General features: G+C 34.7%; 1 protein-coding gene across 1 annotated transcript in view; it reads right to left on the bottom strand.

Annotated features, from left to right (window-relative positions):
• LOC108744747 (glutathione S-transferase) overlaps positions 1-14,614 on the bottom strand; it is a 115,013-nt gene that overhangs the window by 19,832 nt on the left and 80,567 nt on the right. The window lies entirely within an intron of this gene.

Consider the following 14,614-nt stretch of genomic DNA (forward strand, 5'->3'; position numbering starts at 1 on the left):
AATTTAACATTTATAACATGGGCCACCATGCATTTGGCGGCTCCTGATCGCTCGTCTGTGTGTGATGGCGGTGCACTAATTGTAGCGGCACCCTTTGGCGGCCTGCTATCTAAACAAGCATTGACGGGGTGCGGTTACCTTTTGCAAATGTATATCCTCGTTTCGAAAATCAGTAGTTAAGTGGTTAAGTAGCTATCCGCGAGTACACATCAATAACTGAACTGTTTTCTTTTGTTGTTTACCTTTCAACGTTGCTGAATTTTACGTTCTTTCTCATTTTTTTGTTGTTGTTTAATAAATGTTATTAAAAATACCAAAATATTCATTTTGAATGCTAAACATTTCTATACACATACATCTAAAAGTAACGGTGGTATTCGAAGTTATTCGAATGTTTTTATCTTTTATTTGGGAATTTTACGCTGAGCTTAAATAATGTTAATTTATCATCAAAAATAAGAGGTTGTGAAATTAATTTATTTGGATACTGATGTGTATAGTTATTGTTGTGTAAAATTCTTTTTACTTTTTTAATATTGCTATGATGAAAGGATTTGCCTGCTAATAAAATGGCTCGGTCTAGTAAATTAAATACTGTGTTAATTTTTAAATGTAACGGATGGTTGAATGGTAGTTGAAAATTCAGTTTTCAATTTTGTACTTACTATAAACTACCTCAGGTTAATGAGGGAAAAATTGTTGCGGTTGTCACACCCTAGCCGGGAATCGAACCCTTGGCTTTACGCACCAATGCTCTGACCACTAAGCAACGGGAGATGACAACAGCAACAAAAACAAATCGTACTTATTAGGTAACACATATGTCGAACTAATGTAATTATAAAAATGAATCAAAAATGTCAACGTGTTTCATATAGTTGATCGATCTATTAGAGGCGGTAGGCTTAACAAACCAATGTGTGATTGTTTCGGATCATTTTTGTGTAACAGTTACGTCTAAGCTGTCTCAGCTAAATATGTAGGAGACAAAGGGACTGTTTGTTGAGACTGGTAATTGTTTATATTACAACGGCGACGTGTAGCCGTGCGTCAGATTAATAAACAGCCATGTATAGGAAATCATAAATCTATTGATGTGTTCGATAGTCGCCGAATTTGTTTGTTTAGTCTGTAAGAAAACAGTTATTTTTTGTATAGAAGTAATATGTAAGAAAACAGTTAATAGTTAAGTAGTCTTTAGTCTTGGTTCAGCTCTCATTTTGTAAACTACACATTTCAATATTATTAATTAAATTATCCTCATTAAAACTACTGTCCTCACTTTTTATCGCAACCCTGACAGGCGTCGAATTTGCGGTTGAAGTTCGGAAAGTAGTTCGCGTCGTTTTCGCGGGTGTGGGTACAAAATGGAGAGCGAGAAAGTAAGAGTTGAAAAACTTCGTGGAGCTGAGAACTGGCAGCAATGGCAGTTTGTTATCAAAACACTCCTGGACTCAGATGATTTGTTAGAAATCTGCAATGGAACAGAAGAAGCACCTTCTGGGGGTGAGAATCATGAAGCTCGTCTAGCATCATGGAAGAAACGAGACAAGATGGCAAAGAAATTGATTGTCACTACAGTCGAAGAAAAACCGCTACAAGATATAATAAATTGTGAAACTTCAGGGCAAATGTGGCAAAAATTGCACAATGTATACGATCTTCAATCGGAAGAAAGTTTATCGCTGGTACAAAAAGAGTTTTTCGAGTACAAATGGGTTTCAACAGTGGGAATGGCAGCGCATATTTCAAAATTGGAACAGTAAGTACCAAAATGAAGCGATTGGGTGGTAAGATTCCCGAGTCGATGTTATTAACTAGAATTCTATCGACACTTCCGCCGCAGTTCAGTCATTTTCACAGTGCATGGGACTCAACCGAAATGACAAAAGGAACACTTGCTAACTTGACAACTCGGTTGCTGACTGAAGAGATGAGAATGTAAGAAAATTCTCATAATGATAAAGAAGACACAGTTGTATTGGTTTCGAAGTCATTTGGCAGAGATAGGTTTCAGCGAAAACAATTTGGATCAACAAAGAAGAATGGTTGTTTTACCTGTGGAAGCAAGGGACATTTTAGAAAAGATTGCCCAGGATGCTTTAATTGTGGATCGAAACAGCACTTCGCCAAAAATTGTTCAAAACAGAAGAAATCAAGCGAAGAGAGAAACAGAAGAAGGAATGGCCCAGAAAAGGTTGTGGAACCTACCGCTTTTGTGGGAAATTTGTCTCAAGTTGAGAAACGAGATTTATGGATTATTGATTCGGGTGCATCGGACCACATGACGAATAATCATAACGTGACTTTTGAATCGTTTTCGGAACCGGTATTATTAAACATTGGAAACGGTACAACGGTGAAAGCTATCGGAAAAGGACTAATAGAAATTGAAACGTTGGCACACAACAAATGGTTACCGGGTGTGATTCAGGAAGTTTTGTACACTCCGGAAATGGTATACAATCTATTTTTCGTGAAGATGTCCGCCAAAGAGGGGATTGATTTCTTAATCAAAAATAACGGCAGAGATTGCATATTTGTAAAGATAAAGAGATAGTTGCCACAGGCATTGAGCACGATAATTTATACAAGATAAATTTACGAGTTAAAAGAGAATTCATTGCAATTGTGACATGAGAGATTAGCTCACCAAAACAAGCAACATGTGAAAAATGTTTTAAAATCGAAGAACATAAAAGTTGAAGAAAACAGTGGTGAATTTTGTGATGGTTGCGTTTTAGGAAAAATGCACCGTTTAACTTTCGGGGAACGCGGTACACGATCGGAAGCTCCGGGCGAATTAATGCATTCTAACGTGTGCGGCCCATTGTCTCAGACTATAGAAAATTACTATGTTCACTTGTAACCCAAGACGGCGATTGAGTGTAATCACGAATAAATCTGTGTTCAGTTAAATCCAGAATTTACGTTATTTACAAGCCCTTCAACAAAAACATTGGCGCCCAACGTGGGGCTCGAGTAAAGACACAGCATCATAACCTCAATAATCAAGAAAATGCAACAAAATAGCTTCTACAAAGAAGAGTCTTAATTAAAGGTCAGTTAACTCGATTAAAAAATAGTTTAACTCAATAAGAACAAACCCCGGTTGAAGCAAGAATCAAAATGAAAAAACTCGAAGAAATGTTGGGGAATTTTGAATAAATACAACTCAGGCTTTTAGAAGACAAGATTAACCAATTGGAGCTTCAAACAGAATTGCGAAATGAAGATAAGGAGGCACAACAGCATCAATTAGAAGAAGAATCTGAAATCGAAATGAGTGAATTTGAGAAAATTTACTACGAGACATGTTTCCAAAGTATCATCGACCAACCAAATCAACATAGAGAAGGTCAACAAAGAGCACCTAGAGAAAATGAGCACAAAATGGATGTTAAATTACCAACACTTAAATTACCGGAGTTTAAAGCTGACAATGACAAATGTCTATGATTCATGGAAATACTGGATTGTCAGATGGTTAAAAGTATCAATATTTAAGAAGTGCATTGACTGGAGAGGCATCACAAGTCATTGACAGTCTAGAAACGTCTGAAAATAATTATAACAATGCTTGGGAATTATTAATAAAGACATATGAAAACAAAAAACTTCTTATTAACACACATTTAAATCAATTGCTGGACTTTCCGACTATAGGAAAAGATAAGCCAACGTCAATCAAACAGCTTATAGTGCATACTAGATCGCACTTGAAAGCACTGAAGACATTACAATTACCGGTACAACATTGGGATGAATTAATAATACATTTAACAAGAGGCAAGGTCGATTATCATACACAAAAGGATTAGGAGGAGGAAGTGAATAGAGACAAAGACAAAAAACTTCTATTAGAACATTTTTTAACCTTTTTAAGTGAACGTTGTCATAGATTGGAACTAGTAGATAGAGGAAAGACCAAGCAAGAACATTTTTATCAAGAAAAAGCTAAAAAATTTGAAAAAAAAGTTTTAGTAGCTTCAATATCTCATGGCGGTGTATAATTTGTCAAGAAAGTCATGCAGTATTTAAATGTCCAAGATTTTTGAAACTGTCAGTTGCAGATAGAATTACAGAAACTAGATCAAAAAATCTATGTATGAATTGCCTAGCGAAAGGTCATTACGCACAAGCATGCAAAACTTCAACGTGTAAAAAGTGTCACAAAAAACACAATACTCTACTACATCTGGAAAGGAATAATGAACCGACAAATCAAAAAAGTCTAGAGCATGAAAGTCAAAATCAGTGGTAACACACTGCACACAATTGAAAAAAGATAAATTATCCGAAGAACCAACATCCGGTATCAAGTTTCTGAAAAATTCAATGGCACATGTCATCCTGTCCACAGCATTAGTGTAAGTGGAAGACGTGGAGGGAAATCAACACGTTTGTCGTATACTGTTAAATCTTAGGTCACAATCAAATATTGTACCGGAGAATTTAGTAAGAAAACTCAAATTAAAAAGTAAAAGGCAGAAAGAGAAGATTTCTGGAGTCAATAGATCAGAAACGAATACATCATTGTGTTCATCAAAGTCAAGTCTAGACAAACAAGTTATCAGACTACTCTTGAATGTTTGACATTACCCACGATTACAGAAAGATTACCACAAATCAGAATAGATTTAAAGTCCATACAAATCCCATCAAATGTTCCATTAGCAGATCCAAAGTTTTATGAACCTAATAGTATGGATATTCTCGTTGGTGCATGAATATTCTGGGAATTATTATGCCAAAATTGTATCCAAATACCAAAGGGTTTACCTGCACTTCAAAAAACATTATTTGGATGGATAGTAGGAGGTGAATTAATACAAACAAGACAAGAATCAAAATCAAATGTTTGCGGAATGGTAACAAATGACAATTTACAACAGTCATTAGAGCGATTCTGGGAGCAAGAAGAAATTAAAGAAGAAAAGAAATTTACCAAAGAAGAATTCGAATGTGAAAAACAATTTTTAAAAGCAGTAACTAGAAATAATTCTGGGAGATATATTGTACCATTGCCGAAGAAACCGGAAATAGTTCTTGGGGATTCAGAACAAAATCCAAAAAAAAGATTATTCTCAATTGAAAGACGTTTTGAAAAAAGTTATCAACTTAAAACAGAATACATTAAATTTATGAAAGACTATTTAGAGCAAGGTCACTTGTCACTAGTGGAAAAAGATTCTAAATCAAAAGAGACGTTTATTATACCTCATCAGGCAGTCATTCGACCTGACAGCATATCTACGTGTGGTATTTGATGCTTCATCCAAATCAGCAAATGGCATATCTTTGAATGATAAGTTGTTAACTGGTCCGAATTTACAAAAGGATCTTTTCAACATTATTCTTAGGTTTAGATCACATGAGTATGTTATGACAGCAGATATTGCAGCCATGTTTCATCAGATACTTATACAGCCAAAAGATCGAGATCTGCAAAGAATTTTTTAGAGAGAAAATGTAAATCAACCAATCAAATGTTATAGACTCAACACAGTAACATATGGTACTGGGCCGGCACCTTACTTAGCTGTCGAATGCTTAAGAGAATTAGCTTCGGCAGAAACTAAATTACTACGGGCAGCTCAGGTACTGAATGAAGATTTTTATATGGATGATTTCTAACTGGGGATAGAACCTTAGAAGGAGCAATAGAGTTACAAGAAGAATTGTCCAAACTACTGTCAAAAGGTCAGTTCCAATTAAGAAACGATGATAGAGTAGAAAATGGCGTGGTGAGCGTAAGTAGATATCCATATTTTTAAATGGACCTTGTTGGAGCATATGTAATCCTCAAATGTAGCATCGTACTACAGATGGCGCTCACCACGCCATTTGTAGTATTTTCTAAAACGCGCTGTTAAGACAGCAGGTAAAGGTTGGTCTGTGTTCTGTCGGAGCTGCCTGCGACGCGCTGATGAGATCCAAAAAGATCGAAATCGCGATCCGCGTCTGGCAGTTTCGACGGAACACAGACCACTTCGAATTATTTTGTTCGATGATAGAGTACTTCAAGATATTGTGCAAGAAAATGAAGAAATGACTAGCTTATTGAGATTAGAGAAAGATCGAGCAGTTAAAACTCTTGGATTGCTATGGAATGCACGGCAAGATGGCTTAGAATATCAAGTTACCATTGAAAAAATGGACAAGATAACAAACAGGCTTGTGTTGTCAAAAATTAGTCAAATATACGATCCCTTGGGGTTACTTGGACCTGTAGTGGTCAACGGAAAATTGTTCATGCAGAAAATGTGGAATATTAATGTCAGTTGGGATGAACGCTTGCCAATAGAATTACAAGAGTCGTGGAAGCAGTACTATCATTCATTGAATAACATAAATGGAGTACAAATACCCCGGAATACTAATCCAGAAAATAATGAAGGGACCTTCGATTTAGTCGGCTTTGGAGATGCTTCTGAAAAGTCTTTTGGAGCATGCATATACGCATTATCTCGCAACAAGGAAGGTATTAGACGATCAAGGTTAATAACTTCGAAAAGTAAGGTTGCACCAATTAAAACAACTTCTTTACCAAGGTTGGAGCTAAATGCAGCTCATTTATTAGCAAAAATATGTAATGTGGCACGTCAAGCATATGGAAACAAGATCAATGAAATTTATCTCTGGAGTGACTCAACAACAGTCCTGAGTTGGATTATGGCATCACCTAGCATCAGAAAAACTTATGTAGGCAATCGAGTGACGAAAATTCAAAAATTATCAGAAGGAGTAACCTGGCTACATGTTGCTTCTAAGGATAATCCTGCAGATCTGTTATCCAGAGGCATTTCTGTGAGCGAATGGAAAACGAATAATGTTTGGTGGCATGGGCCTGATTGGCTAGTAACAGATAAATGGCCGCAGCAACAAATTATTGAAGACGATAAATCGGAAATGAAGTCAACAGTAGTACTTCTTTCTACGCAAGCTCATCAGTGGTATGAAGAGTTAATAAATAAATTTTCATCGTACGAAAAGTTAGTCAGAATCATTGCTTCTTGCCTGAGAATGAAGCTTAAGGCTAAAGGTGGTAAACCAAAAGGCAACCTATCGGTAAAAGAACTAAACCTTGCAGAAGTAGCTCTTCTACGAATGATACAATGTCATGAATTTCATTTGGAAATGATAGCATTAAAGAAACAGCGAGGATTACCGCCAGGAAGCAAGCTAGCTGCCCTCGCACCCTTTATAGATAAGGATCGCCTTATTCGAGTTGGTGGACGTATTCAGAAAGCAGAGATTTCGGAAGAAACAAAACATCCAATAGTCTTGCCAGCTAAACACCACGTAACCTATCTCATCTTTAAGAAAGAACACATTCGTTTACATCATTGCGGGTCGGAATTATTATTGAGTTCAGTACGTCAAAAATATTGGTCCTTAAATGGACGTCAAACCGCTCGGAAAATAACTAGAAGATGTTTAAGTTGTTTTAAAAACAATCCAAAACCAGCAGAAGTTTGTATGGGGAATTTACCAATTGAACGAGTCCAAGGTAATCTTAAACCCTTTACAAATACAGGGAATTGACTATGCTGGTCCACTCCAAACGAAAGAGAGTAAAAGAAGAGGCAGAGTGCATGTTTATAAGTCCTGGATAGCAGTATTTGTTTGCTTGGCTACCAAAGCTGTACATTTAGAACTAGTGACAGAAATGACCACAGAGGCCTTCCTAGCAGCTTTGCGTAGATTCATTGCAAGAAGAGGAAGATGCTCTCAGATTACCTCCGATAAAGGCACTAATTTCGTAGGTGCAGCACGGGAGTTAAAAGAAGTGTATGAATTTTTGAACAAACCCCAAAATATAATAGAAGAATACTTGGTTAATCAAAAAATACAATGGAAGTTTATTCCACCCAGGGCTCCGAACTTTGGAGGCCTCTGGGAAGCAACAGTAAAAATAACCAAAACAACATCTTAATACGTTGACCAAGGGACTTACCTTCACGTTTGAAGAAGGATATACTCTTTTGACGGAAATAGAAAGTATATTGAACTCAAGGCCATTTACTCCAATCTCAGAGGACCCAAATGATTTAGGTGTACTAACACCTGGACATTTCCTAGTTGGTGAATCTATGGTGGCACCTGCAGAATATGATATCTCCCTTCTGCCAGTTAATAAGTTATCGCGTTGGCAACACTTGCAAAAAAAATCGACAGCATTTTTGGAAGAGATGACATCAAGATTATTTACCAGAGCTTCAAAAACGAGCAAAGTGGCGCACATCCAGTAACAATCTTAAAACTGGAGATCTAGTATTAAACAAAGTGAACAATGCTCCTCCTATACAGTGGTGTACGGGAAGAGTGATGGAAGTCTGCCCTGGTCCTGATGGAATAGTGAGAGTTGTGATACTAAAGACAGCTAACGGACAGTTAAAGAGAGCAGTAAACTGTCTTTGCCCATTACCAATTGAAGATGATGAAATTATTACAATTATTCTTAATTTTATTCTTATTCAATTTATTCTATTGTTTGAAAGAGTCTTTCAAGGGGGCCGGGATGTCTCAGATTATAGAAAATTACTATGTTCACTTGTAAGCCAAGATGGCGATTGAGTGTAATCACGAATAAATCTGTGTTCAGTTAAATCCAGAATTTACGTTATTTACAAGCCCTTCAACAAAAACACCCATTGCAGGTTAAGAAGCGAATTTCAAGCAGTAGTTAACGATCAGGTTAGTTTCTTTTTGGGAATTGAGTTTCTATTTCCCAAAACCGGCGGGATTTTTAAAAGTAAACGACAACAATGTTTGACCCTTTCAACGATGGAAGCCGAGTTTGTGAGTGTCGCGAGTGCCGCAAAAAAGGATTGTGGATTTTGCGAATTTTAAACGACTTGGGTGCTAAACGTGAAGTGCTAAAACTGTATTGTGACAACCAAAGTGCGATTAAATCGATCAAAAACTCCGAATTTCACGACAAATCTAAACATATAGAGGTAAAGTCCAATTTTTAAGAGATTTGTTTAAGAAAAATGTAATCAACATTGAATATGTACCATCTGATCAGCAGTTGGCTGATATTTTTACTAAAGCTTTGTCAATTCAGAAATTTGTAGCATTACGTCTTAAATATATGAAATCCTATGACATTGTTAGTTACTTAATAGTGGATTAATATGCAATATTAATTTGAAATCATTTTTTCGATTTTTTATTTACCCACTACAAATTTTCCCTCATTAATTTGAGGTAGTTTGTAGTGGGTAAATAAAAAATCGAAAAAATGATTTTATAATATTACGTGTTAATCTAGGAATTTGTTCACTTTAATTTTTTTTAAGATATGTTAGAAATCATAGATTTATGATTTAGGGAGAATGTTGAGACTGGTAATTGTTTATATTACAACGGCGACGTGTAGCCGTGAGTTAGCTTAATAAACAGTCATGGATGGAAAATCATAAATCTATTAGATATGTGTTCGATAGTCGCCGAATTTCTTTGTTGAGTCTATAAGAAAACAGTTGTTCTTTGTATAGAAATAATATGTAAGAAAACAGTTAAAGTTAAGCAGTCTTTAGTCTTGGTTCAGCTCTCATTTTGAAAACTACACATTTTAATATTATCAATTAAATTATCGTCATTAAAACTACTGTTTCCACTTTTCATCGCAACCCTGACACTGTTGAAGAAACGTCTATGCAAATATAAAAATGAAAAAACGAAGAGATTGTGATTACTTCACACATGGAAAAAATTAACCACACATTTAAGTTTGATAAAGTACAAATTTTGGATAGAGAACCCAATAAAAAAAAAGATTAATATCAGAAATGATACACATCAACTTAACGAAAAATACCGTCAATAAAAAAGGACTCACCTTTTTACGTAATAATATATCTAAGATTGTTTTATACGTGATTTAATTCTGAATAAAAGAATTAAATTACACGTTCTTTCTCAACCAAACAAGAGTTCTTGACACAAATAAAACATTAAAAAATAACATAAACACAGTCAACTTGACCAAATCAAAATGAAGTTAAATCTATGATTATTTATATTAAGCTTAACAACTATCCCCAAGGTAGCAGTACTAACCAGAGGTTACATATATATAAATCTCCCTTGTGTGAACTAACATAACTTTTATCATAAGTTTATAAATTTTAATCTTTCGTATGTACCTACATAGACTATAATTACTGTGATATTAAGATAACTGTGCAGTCGTCCTCAGTCTGTGTTTAACATATGAATATTTTTAGACATTAGTATTGCTTGTTTAGTATTTATGTGTAGTATATTTATAAATAATTGTTTTAAATATTTTCTGTCAAGTTTTATAAAATTAGTTGTTGATGATTTAATTTTAGTTTACCTTACTGTTTATAATACCGTTATTTTTTGCAGTTGGTCCTAACAAATGAATGTACAATTTATTTCGATTCTATTGAATAATATAGCCTGATGAAGTTGGAGAAACGTCGCATAAAGCAACAGAATATTTCTCTATTACCAACACCGATTATCAGCTCTCTTCCGATAATGTGCTTATACACTAAAAAGCACTATAATGTGTGGTTAGATTATAACAGGGTTTTTATAAATGTATCTGCAGAAATTATATTAGTTTTTTAATAATAAATAGCTATTTCTCTTTTTTCTATTAACACGTGATATTAAATCTTATACCTAGATATGTTTTTACTACGCTTATGATAAATTGGATTTTTAGACTGCTTACACTGCTACACCATCTTCCTATTCATAGACTTGTCCGTTCCAAAGAATATTTATGACTTGAAGTTAAGCAATGTCTAAATAAAGCGACTATTTCTGGTGTGAAGTGGCTCTCCAAGAGCAAAAATGTGTCCTTGAACGGAATGTTGGTAAAAAATGATTCCACATCGAAGCTTATAACTATTATCGTGGGGTTTCAGTATTTACTGTACTTATGAAGTTGACGAAGTGTGCCGAGTTCCGTACGTATTGTTCTGTGTTACCCACCAGAGGCTTTATCAGACTTGCCAGATGCTGTGCTAGTTTATATATAGATATACTTAGCTTTATTAAAAACATTATGTTTTATATATACAAGGTGCAGTTACATTTACATTTACTTATTTTCTCTTTTCTACTTTCTCGTTTTTCTGCTATTTACCTCCTTATTCATATTTTTCTCATCTTATTTAGACCATCCTTTCTTTCCATTTTTATTAATTTTCTTCTCCTGCTATTTTTCTCTTCCACAAGATTTCTCTCATCCTTTTCATGTTGTTCACTCCTTCCAGTTGAGCTTTCCAGCTTTTTGCAGAACTTCCCGTTTCCCCACATCGCTCAAAAATATGTTCAAGCGTCTCTGGCTCCTTTTTACATAATCTGCATAATTTCTTTTCTTCTTCCTCCCAATACCTTGACGCTCTATTTTCGCTTCCCAATCTGAATCTTGCAGTTAATTGTAGGTGGTTTTTTCTCTTTACTCCTTCATCTTTCAAATAATGAGGTTTTTCTTCTCCTTCTTTCCATAATATCTTGTACTCTTGAGCGAATTTCATGTTTCTCATTTTCTCTCTCCTTCTTTGTTTGTCAATATCTTTAGTTAAGTTTTCTAGTTCCTTCCATACATTTCTCTCATTTTCCAGCTTCCATATATAATGTTTGATTGACCATCCTCTCTCCATTAAAAAATTCTTTCTTTCTTTTTTCCATCTTTCCCTTGTGGTTTTCTTTTCTTCCTTTTGCAAGAGCGCAATTTTGTCCTTAACTTTTACACATTCTTTTAGTATTGCGTTGCCTTCGGAATTTAATATTTTTTCTTCGTACTTTAAGGCCCTTTTTGAATATTTTATGGTCAGTTTTTCATATTTTGTTTCTTCCTGAAGAAGGTATCTCGGAGTACTCTTATCTAGCTTTAGTGTCCATTTAATATATCTGTCCTGAATACTTTCGATTTCTTTTCTCTCTTCCCATCCCCAGATTTCTGCCCCATACATTATTATACTTTCTACTAGTGTCTCGAAAAGAAACATTCTCTTTTTCCAGCAATCTCTTAAGTTTCTTTCTCCTATTCCCCATACTTTTCCCATTACACTTAATGCCTTCTTTTTCAGATTTTTAATGTGCTTGTCTACTCCATTATTCCTCTGTAATATGAAGCCTAAGTAATTAAATTCTGTAACCTCTTCGATTGTTTTTCCGTTCCATTGGAATTCGACCTTTTTCTTTCTTCCTCCTGCCTTCTTCCCTCTTAAAATTTTTGATTTGTCTGTATTTAATTCCAACCCTCTTTCCTTTATGTATTTGTTGAATTTTGTTAACATTTCCCTCATTCCTCTTTCATTATTCGCTAATAAAACTATGTCATCTGCATATGACACTGACCAAATTTTTTTTCTACCGATTACTATACCTCCTTCTTGCGCTGTGCTCATTTTCTTCTCTAAGTTTGCAAATGTTGCATTAAAAAGTACTGTGCTCAGTGGACACCCCTGTCTTATGCCTTCTCTCATTGATATAATCTTTGATTTTTCCCCATTAACTTCTATCTTAAAGTAAGTTTCCTCATAAATTTCTCTTATCCTCTCTTTTAATTTGTTTTCTATATTTAGCTCTTCTAAGGTCTTCCATATCGTATCTCTTTTAAGCTTATCGAAAGCTCCTTTCATGTCTGCAAAGAAGAGGAAAATTTCACCTTTTTCTTTCTTTATTTCTTCTTCGATGGCCGTTTTAACTATGTATATTGCGTCAATAGTTCCTTTATTTTTCCTATATCCCATCTGCGTCTCTCCTAATGCTTTTTTGTCTTCCAATTCCTTTTCTAATCTTTTCCTAAGTATTTCCGCGTAAATTTTATATCCTGTGTTCATAAGAGTTATTCCTCTGTAGTTTTCCGGTTTATGTCTATCTCCTTTCTTGAAAATTGGTTTTATTATTCCCATTTTCCATTCCTCAGGCAGATCTTCATCTCCATTCCATATTTTATTTAGTATTCCTTGCAAGTTCTCTTGTAATTCCTTTCCACCATATATCCAGGCTTCATTTGTGATTTTATCTTCTCCAGCCGCCTTTTTCTTTTTCAGCTTCTTTATTACTTGTTCTACTTCCTCTTGCGTTATTTCTTGATCTTCATTTTTTTCTATTTTCTCTTCTTTACCCAGCTGTCTTGTTTCTTCTACTACTTTTCCTCCCATTTGTTTAGCAAAGTGCTCAGTCCATTCAACCATATGTATTTTTTTACTTATCTCTTCTTTTTTTGTTCTTTGTTTGTTTATTAACTCCCAGAACTTCTTTCCCGTTTTGTCCTTTCTTGCTTCTGACCAGTCTTTCTCCAATGTCAGTCGTTTCTTATCCTCAATTATTTTTTTGTATTTCTTTTTACATTCACAGTAATCTGTTTTCAGTTCACCTGTTTCTATATATTTTTTCCTTGTCTTCTTTAACTCTAGTTTTGCTGCGTGACATTCTTGATCCCACCATTTCTTTTTCTGGATACTTGTATTAATCCTTATTTCCTTTATACATACCGCTGCTTTTAGATTTTCTCTGAGTCCGTTCCAATTTTTTGGTCTTCCTAATTCTTTTAACTTATTGTTGTAATTTAAAATATCCTCCTCCGATCATCCTTCGTAGATTATTGTTTTGTATTTAGATCCTTTTTCATGTACCTTTTTCGTTAAAATATTTAATTGCAAGTCTAATCTTTGATGGTCTGACTCATTGTTATCCACTACCTGCATTCTCTCTATCAGATCTTCTTCAGTTTTCCTATTAGTAATTACGTAATCTATTACTGACCTTCCTTTAGTTCCTATGTAGGTTAATTCCCCTTGTTCATCGCCTCTTACGTTTCCATTTAGGATGTACATTCCATTATCTGAAACCCAATTCAGTAGTACCTCTCCTTCTTTATTTAAAACCTTATCTTTCGATAGCCTATATTCTTCTGTCATCATTTCACTCTCTCTTCCACCTTTATTTGCTGTTCTTGCGTTAAAATCTCCTCCCATTATTATGTATCCTTCCTTGATATCTTCTAATATTTTTCCTACTTTTTCATAGTTTTCACTCCTTCTATCTCTCATGTATACGCTTAAGATCATAAGTTTTCCTTTGTCTGTGTTTAAATCTAGTTTGATTAGTTCCTCATTTAACTTTTCTATTATTGTAGACTTTACATTTAGGGATTTGCTAAATGCCGTGACCATTCCTCCTTTTAGCCTTCCCCTTTTCCCTTCCCTTCTTGCTTCAACCAGTAAAATATTGTAATTTATCAATTTATTTTCTATTAATTCTCTGTCTTTTTCGTCCGCCCAAGTCTCTGTTAAATTTATTACGTCATACTCCAGTAGTTTTTCCCATTCTTCCTCTAAATTCCTAATACCCGCAACATTCCAAAAGGTTATTTTTAAACATTTTGCTTTGTTATTTTCTTTGTATATTCTTTTGTCGACTTTATTATCTAAGTTGTCTCTTAATTGTCTAGCAATATTACCCGCTATTGTTCCTAATAATCCCCTATTATCTAAGTTGAGCGCATTTTTGTTGGTAATCTGATACTTATTGTCTATTTTATGTTTTAGTTTTTTGGCGTAAGTTTTCCTTCCATTTCGTTCCATACCATCAATCTCTCATCTACTTTTAG

This window comes from Agrilus planipennis, unplaced genomic scaffold, assembly GCF_000699045.2.
Source record: "Agrilus planipennis isolate EAB-ADULT unplaced genomic scaffold, Apla_2.0 scaffold46, whole genome shotgun sequence".
Classification (NCBI taxonomy): Eukaryota; Metazoa; Arthropoda; class Insecta; order Coleoptera; family Buprestidae; genus Agrilus; species Agrilus planipennis.